We start from the raw sequence: 7,361 nt of genomic DNA on the forward strand, positions 1-7,361 counted from the left end.
GGAAGTTTCCCTCTCCACGCATATTTTCAAGACGTCTGCGCCTTCAGAACGGCGTCAAACAACGTGCATGTTGTGCAAGACACGATACGCTTAGGTGGGTGCTTCATGGACCGCATGGAGGCCGTAACGAAACGCGGGCGCCCATGCCAGCAATCATTGGCATTCGGGGCGTCTACCAACCAAAGCTTCAAGTTTCGTGCACACATCTTTATTCAGCTGCTCCCCGTGAAACAAAGATATCTCGCCATTCGTTACTTCCGGCTGCGTTTTCATCCAACGTCCAGGCGTGTCTAAGTATGCATGTAAATTGCGCTGACAACCCAGCGTATACCGCCAATACGTTCTACGCACGCAAGTATAAACACATGCGCGTGTGCGCATTCATTCGCCTGCCTGGAGAACAAAACAAGGCGACGTTTTTCAACAAAGCTTGAACTCGGCTCATACCGCTGTGCGGACAGGAATCGTAAGTGCATAAAAACTGGCGTTTCGAGCTCTCGCTTGGGCGTGCACCAGAAAGCCGCGACTAAAGCGATTTTGCGCTAGCACGGGTCAGCTCCTTTTGCTTCGTTTTTGCCCTGCTTTCTCCCCGTTCACCACTGCGTGCCCCGTAACGAGACCGGGCCACTTTCAGCGGAAGAATGTCAGTTGCGGGGGCTCCGCGTAGGAAAAGTGTATAATTTGAAGCTCGATGACGACGAGTGAAGTTTGGGGTCAGCCGCGGTATGAACACGTGCAGTTCCGGCTGACGAGCGGCGAGCGAAGGGGAAGAAAAAAAAGAAAAGATGGCTTGTCTTCATCCACTAGCACGTGAACGACCTGCACACAGAAAAAGTCAGGAGGTCAGTTACGGCAAATGGAGGGCGCCCGCCCAGTCCCGATTGAAAAGCCGCAGTGGCACTTTTGAAGAAGCCAGGGGGATCGGTGCAGGTGGGCCGCTTGGAGTTCTGGAAATGCTTTCCGAAATCAAAATATCAAAAAAGAATGGGTTCATTCATATAATCTGGTGGCTAAGTTGTCGTTGGGAGGAAAGAGATAAAATGGTGAGCTCGCAAAATAACGTAGCCCTTTCTGAATTCGCTGACAGTCAGCCACGCCCCGGCGATTGAGACTTTAATGTCACTTTTACTATAATACTGGCTGATGTTACCTATATAGTCCTTCGTCGAAGCGGAGGCTTTTCAAATGTGGCCTCTTGTGAGGCCACCGGCTGTCTATGCAAGTCTTTCATTTCTTATCTAGCTAGATTGACACAGTTCTTTGTACCGAATCCTGTGGTTTGAACACGCCCACATAAGTGGTCGACAAATACCCACTGCGAAGCGGCACTTCCCTGGCGCCAGCAACCGGCTGTCACTCTTGAAGAGGGTATCTCATTGTAGGAGGGCGTAGACCCATGGAGATATACGTTTGTAGCAGCCCAGTCTCTCAACCCTCGATGAGTAATTATATTAGGGATATCTAGATTCCTACTGCAGGCTATTAGCGTTATTTTTTGTGTAGAAAAAAGAAGTAAATTCTTAGTCGGCCACAAACAATTTGGTCTACAGTGAGCATTGAAATTCAACGTTTCGACTGCATGCGCGAACATTGGACGTATTAAATCCCTACTGAATGAGAGGGGGGGGGGGGGTCGCCAAAACTTCCCCGAGAAGACGAAACAACCGTACGCCTGCTTCTAAACCAACATTCTGTAGAATGCAATATTGCAATCAGCCAGGTAACCTCCCTTACATTATTCTAGGGTGTGCACGAATCCCAAACCTTCTCTCCTCTCCCGCCTTGCCTCTATATCTGTGAGCTGTAAAAGAACCTGACGACAAGTGGATAAATGGAGCCCTAGTTTCTTTTGGCGTCCAGAGAGAAGAGCACCAGGTTTCCTCACGGACTTCTGGACTGAGGGATCACTCTCACAGAGAGCAGCTCAATAAATGTTACCACCACCACCAGCAGAAGCGCTGTCCCTACAGAACTAAGGAAAATTAGCAATTGGCTCATCACATTTGTTTAGCGAAGTTTAGGTTAACGTCGGAATTGCTCCCACGATAATTCCTTTTATGTACCACGCGTTCTCATCGTCTAGGAAGAGCACTATTGAAACACTCACACCATCGATTCTTTCGTGTTCGACTTCCACACCTCCCTCCCCTTCCAAATACCCCACCTGGCAGACTCCTTCGAAACAGTACTAATACTCAGGCACCTAACAACAACATAACACTATATATATATAACACCAACAATAAATAACAAAAGCCAGTCCAATCGCTAGCAAAACGTTTCACCCGGACCCCACCGCACAACCTAAAGGAAGTGATCTTCTTCGTATTGGCTGGTCACCAAGACACGAGGAGTCGTCACAGGGCAACCAGGCAGCCCGTGTGGCTGTGCAGGAGTGCATACTCCAGCAGACCTGACTCCAACACATCCCGTCTCAATTCCGCCAGCGGTGAGGCTTCTGCGGCACAAGAAAGAAAAGACCACCTCAAGGCGCTCACTCCAACCGGGTTTCTATCCTCTCTGCACCCGCTGAAAAATATGAGCCGAAATTTTCGTCAACAAATCCTTGAGAACGACGAACAGTACATAATTGGTTTTGTAACTTCTTCACTTAGTCCTGTTCGCTGTACGCTAGCACGGTGAATTCCGTAATCTAGCACTGTGCGAAATTCCCCCGCTATAGAGCCTTTCTTCATTCCTTCCCTCCTCTTTCCAAAGCCTTCTCCTCACACAGCGACTCCCATAGACTGGAACTCCTTTTTATTAAGCTGTCTCCCATTGCACACTATTGTATTGAAGGCGGCCTCGAACGAGCTGTGTAGTGGCGGAAGTCTACCTCCTTCACCGCATCCTGAACTGACACAACACATCCAGCCTGTCCAAGCGCCCCATCACACTCACTTCTAGCACACCAACACCACCTGCCCCATACATCCCCTTCCCCTGCTTGGCTCACCCATCCGGCCCAAACAAAACCTGTGTCGGTCTCGGGGCTGTCTGTCGGTGCTAACTCATTCCTGCAAGAGAACTTTCACGTCGATTCATAAGATTCACGCTCAGGCCCTTCGAAGTCGTCTGGAATTTTCGTGGTGTGCTTCGAATATTGCCCCTATTCGAACCACTGTGGCTGTTGACACACTAAGAGTACATATTAGAGGTTTCTCCGATTTGGCCTGCACTTTCTGCACGAGTTCAGAGTTAGTTCAGCCAGTTCAGCGCCGGCGGAACCGGTCCTGCCCTTTTGCCGTCTGCTTCTGCACCTCCACCCTGGGAAGTACAGGGAAAGCCCTGAACTCATCCTGCACTCTCTGCACCGCCGCTAAATCAAAGATAAAGGTGCAAACGCCGCGCGCTGCACTCGAAAATGAAAGAGGCGAGCGCTGCACTACCTGAATGAGTGCAGCGAGTGCAGCCAAATCGAAGACACTTTAGGCATCGTCCTCGACCACCCTCCAATTCTCTTTATGTGTCGCTGCCCATGGAAAGGTTTCGTACATATTTATCTATAGTGCTGGCTACCGTTGCTGAAGCCTTCATCCATGTTTATTGCGCGCAATTAGACCGTCATCTGCTTATCGTAGCCGCACGTGCTTATTTGTGTTCCGGGTATCTCATCCCACCTGCTTTTCAGAAAGGAGCATTCTGTGTTTCGCGGTTGTTTGCACAAAATTAACGATCGCCACCGAATACAGGATCGCCCACCACTATATTGCTGTCCAAGTATGCTCCCGGGAAGCGACGGCGTTCCGTCAACAATTAAATTACGCGGCAGCCGTTCTGGAGCGGAATTCTCAGTTTTGTCCGTTTCATGTCCGTTTTCAAGTGTCCGTTTGGAGCGAGCCCTGATTGGCTGAAAGCAGACGACCAGATGTGACGCAGCACAGCCATTGGCCAAGGGCCTCGCAAGTGAAACTACGTGTCTACTGAAACGGACGCGAAATAGACGTTTTCGAAATGGAGACAACTCAGAAATCCGCCCCTGGTGAAATCGTTTCGTGGCTTTGCGAAATAAGCCACAAGGCGGCCGTCTACGGCAACGCTATCGGAAGCGACCGGAGAAAGAACTCAGGGTTGAAGGGTCACGCCGAAGAACGACGGCGCACATTTCACCGAAAGGACGGACGCCTCGAAAAGGAGGAATGAGCCCTGAAAGCCGTCACTTTTCTTGAAATTGAGTTTTAGTCGAAGCCTGGCAGGTTTCTTTTGGGACGCGCGCTGCTAAAGACCAGACACTCGCGTCAACGCAAGCAACGGGGTGGCCTTCAGTTCTGCCGTGGCTTAATATAGACGATAAAGCGACTGGTTTTCCTTCTCTTCCGCAACTTTTGGAAGGAAATTGCTCTGGACACCTGTTTCGATGTTGTTCCTTGTCCTGTACAGTGTGCTGCAGTGATGTCTTGCAGGCCTTTTCACTGGAAGCAATGCGATGTGCTTACGTACAAATTACTATTGCTGTGCATTGGCAGCAGTTACGCTTATAATCGTGGTAGCTGATGGAACCTATGCTACAACATCCAAAGTTTTGTTCTGTGCAGTTTCAGTGTGACAAGGTTTCATGGTGTGTGGAAACTATTGCGTCTAGGCGCCAAAAAAGAACTAAGTGGCCCTTGTACATTCGAATTTTTTATCAGTCACAAAACAGTAGTTCCTGGCAAAAGAAATGAACATTGACCGTCCTTCAAGAACGCCGTGAGTAATCCGAAACAAAGGGAGAAGAAAGAAAATTTATCGAGTGAAGAATGGGTTCTGTTGACGCAGCGAACAGAGTGGAAGCCACTGTTAACTACTGACTACATATAATAGTGAAGCTGGCGACATAAAACATCAGTTTTGATCCATATGTTGAACAAAATGGTGCTCATAGGCATGGACACCACATTGCTACTTACAAATATCAAGTTGGTTGTTTGATAAGGCTGCGAATGGAGGGTTGCCGACTGAGTTTGCTTCGGTTGCCATGGCGAACAAGCTTCCAACAATTCGACAGAAGAGATCCCTGAAATCAATGGCGCAATGCTTGTAGGCTCTGTCGAAGCTTTGCAAAACCTCGTGTTCTAGCCTCAGCCTAACTGTATTCTATTTTATGGGCGAAACCGCTCGGGCTGTCGGCGTCTCACGTCGCCGTCGTCGTAACCGTCATCTCATGTAGGCACGGTACTAAAACATCTGGACACTCGTTTACGTTTCTCGCCCGAAACGCGTCGTAACGCACACTAAAAAAAAAAAACACCCTGACACTCGTTTATGCCTCGCGCTGGAACGCTTCGTAATGCGTACTAGAAAAAAGAAAAAAAAAACCACCGGGACACTAGTTTACGCCTGGCGCTAGGACGCTTCATGCTTCAAAGACACAAGACTTTTACAGCAAATATGTATACCTCTACCCCCGAACGGTTTCATCTCCGTTGGCAAAAACACCAACGCGCCAAGAATACACTTATACCCTGCATGCTTCGCCCTCCCCAGGTTTCACGTTAGTGAGGATGGCGCGGGATTTTTTTTTTTTTTTTTTTTGGTCCCCGCCTACCGGTGGTTGCACGTCCAGGTTAAGCGTGGCAAATGCGCCGAGAAACAATGAGGTATGGTCGCTCTTTTTTGCCGAGTGCATTTCCCCAAAGTTCTTCGCCCAGTGTCACCGGTCTTTTCCCAGTGCTTCGTCACGGCGACGTGCGACCGATATCTTCACGCTGGCATTCCACTTTGTTTCCGGGCCTCTACGTTCGTTTTGACTGCGCGCCGGAGCAGGGAGGAACCGTGGAAAAAGTGAGCGCTTTGTTCACGTCCGCCATGGAAAAGAAAAGGAAAGGGGAGAGAGCCGGTCCTTGCGACATAGCCGGAAGACTACGAAGACCGCCACCATTCAGTCATTGCGCATTGCTCGCTTAACCACGGGGCCGCTGTCTTACGAAACCCACCCGCGCGAGGGATAGACGCACACGCTCACGCAGATTTCTGGCCCGGGCACGGACGGTTTTGCTCGCTCGCGAGCATCGCCTCTTTGTCCCGCTGAATGGGTGGGACGCGCGGAATTCGCGGATGCGGAAGTCGGGGAGGACAAAAAGAGACGACGGGGGACAGCAGAAAGCGGTGGAATTTAGTATGTGAGAGCTGTCGAGAGCATTTTTATATGCGAGGAGTAACCGTCGCACGCCCCCGCTTCTTCCGCGGGCATCGAACAAGCGTGCGCGGCGGAACTGGCAACAGCGTATCACGTTGGTGCGTCTCACTCTGCGCAATTGTTCACAAAAGGCATCGCATGCCAGCCTGCAGGCTACTAGCTCCACAAAGCTACGATAGCGGAACATAAGGATTGGCAGCATTCTTTGCCGAGTGCCCTCACATCCGCGACCGTTTAACACCCTGCATTGGCACCGAAAGGAATAATTAGAGGAAGTAGCACACTTAACCATTACAATAGCGTAAATAGAGGTGGAACATAGTTTTGAAAGAGAAATGTACAAAACAGAAAAAGTTAAAAAATATGAACAGACTAAATCAAAAATAAGCTTCTTATACGTATGTGTATGCGTAAAGTTGTGTAATTATTTCTGTCTTTGAGTGCATATGTTCTTTTTTCTTCTTTCTCATGAAGCAAGCCGCCCATTCACATGTTTCATGTACGCACATTTTGTACGCCCTCCTGCTATGCTCTCGAATGAGAGTGGCAGTATTGTAAATAAATAAATAAAATAAATAAATCTCCTCTAAGAAACAAGGACTAAACTTAAAAGCCCAGAACAGAACGTTCGAAATACGAATAAAAAAATGAAAAAACTTACCAACCCTTCACTACGCTCTAGATCTAAGAAAAAATACATATTCGGCGAAGTAAAGGCACCTATTCACTTTAATGGCGCACGTTTACGTCATTGGTGAAAATCAACGAAATAAAATTGAAAACAACAAAATTCCACAACTTATTTGGCTACTTATAGCCACATTTAATAACAATAAAGACAAATCAGCTTAAGAATGCTACGCATTAGTATACGCTTCTCGGATTTTCCTCAGCTGCTCCCTTTGGTATAAACATACAGGTGTTCGCAGTTTCCTTTTTTTTATTTGGCCATGAATAAAGCGCATATCCTCGTTCGGTCGGATAGAACTAGCTTTTTATAACTCGCTCAACGTCAGTTGGGGCTAAAATACTTTTTTTTTTTTTTTCCCGCAAGGAGAAAATGCGAATAATATACCCGAACTTCCACATTTCCCTTAACGCGCCATAAACAGTGGCGTAATTGACGACGTACCGAAATAGGGTGATTATTGTGTGGAAGCCAGGTCAGCATTTGATAGGCGCGATAAAATAGAACCAGGCGCACCGATATAATTACAGCATAAGGTTTAATGCTCGTGCATTT

Source organism: Haemaphysalis longicornis, unplaced genomic scaffold (genome assembly GCF_048455015.1).
Source record: "Haemaphysalis longicornis isolate Haplotype H1 unplaced genomic scaffold, Haemaphysalis longicornis Haplotype H1 scaffold_3, whole genome shotgun sequence".
Classification (NCBI taxonomy): Eukaryota; Metazoa; Arthropoda; class Arachnida; order Ixodida; family Ixodidae; genus Haemaphysalis; species Haemaphysalis longicornis.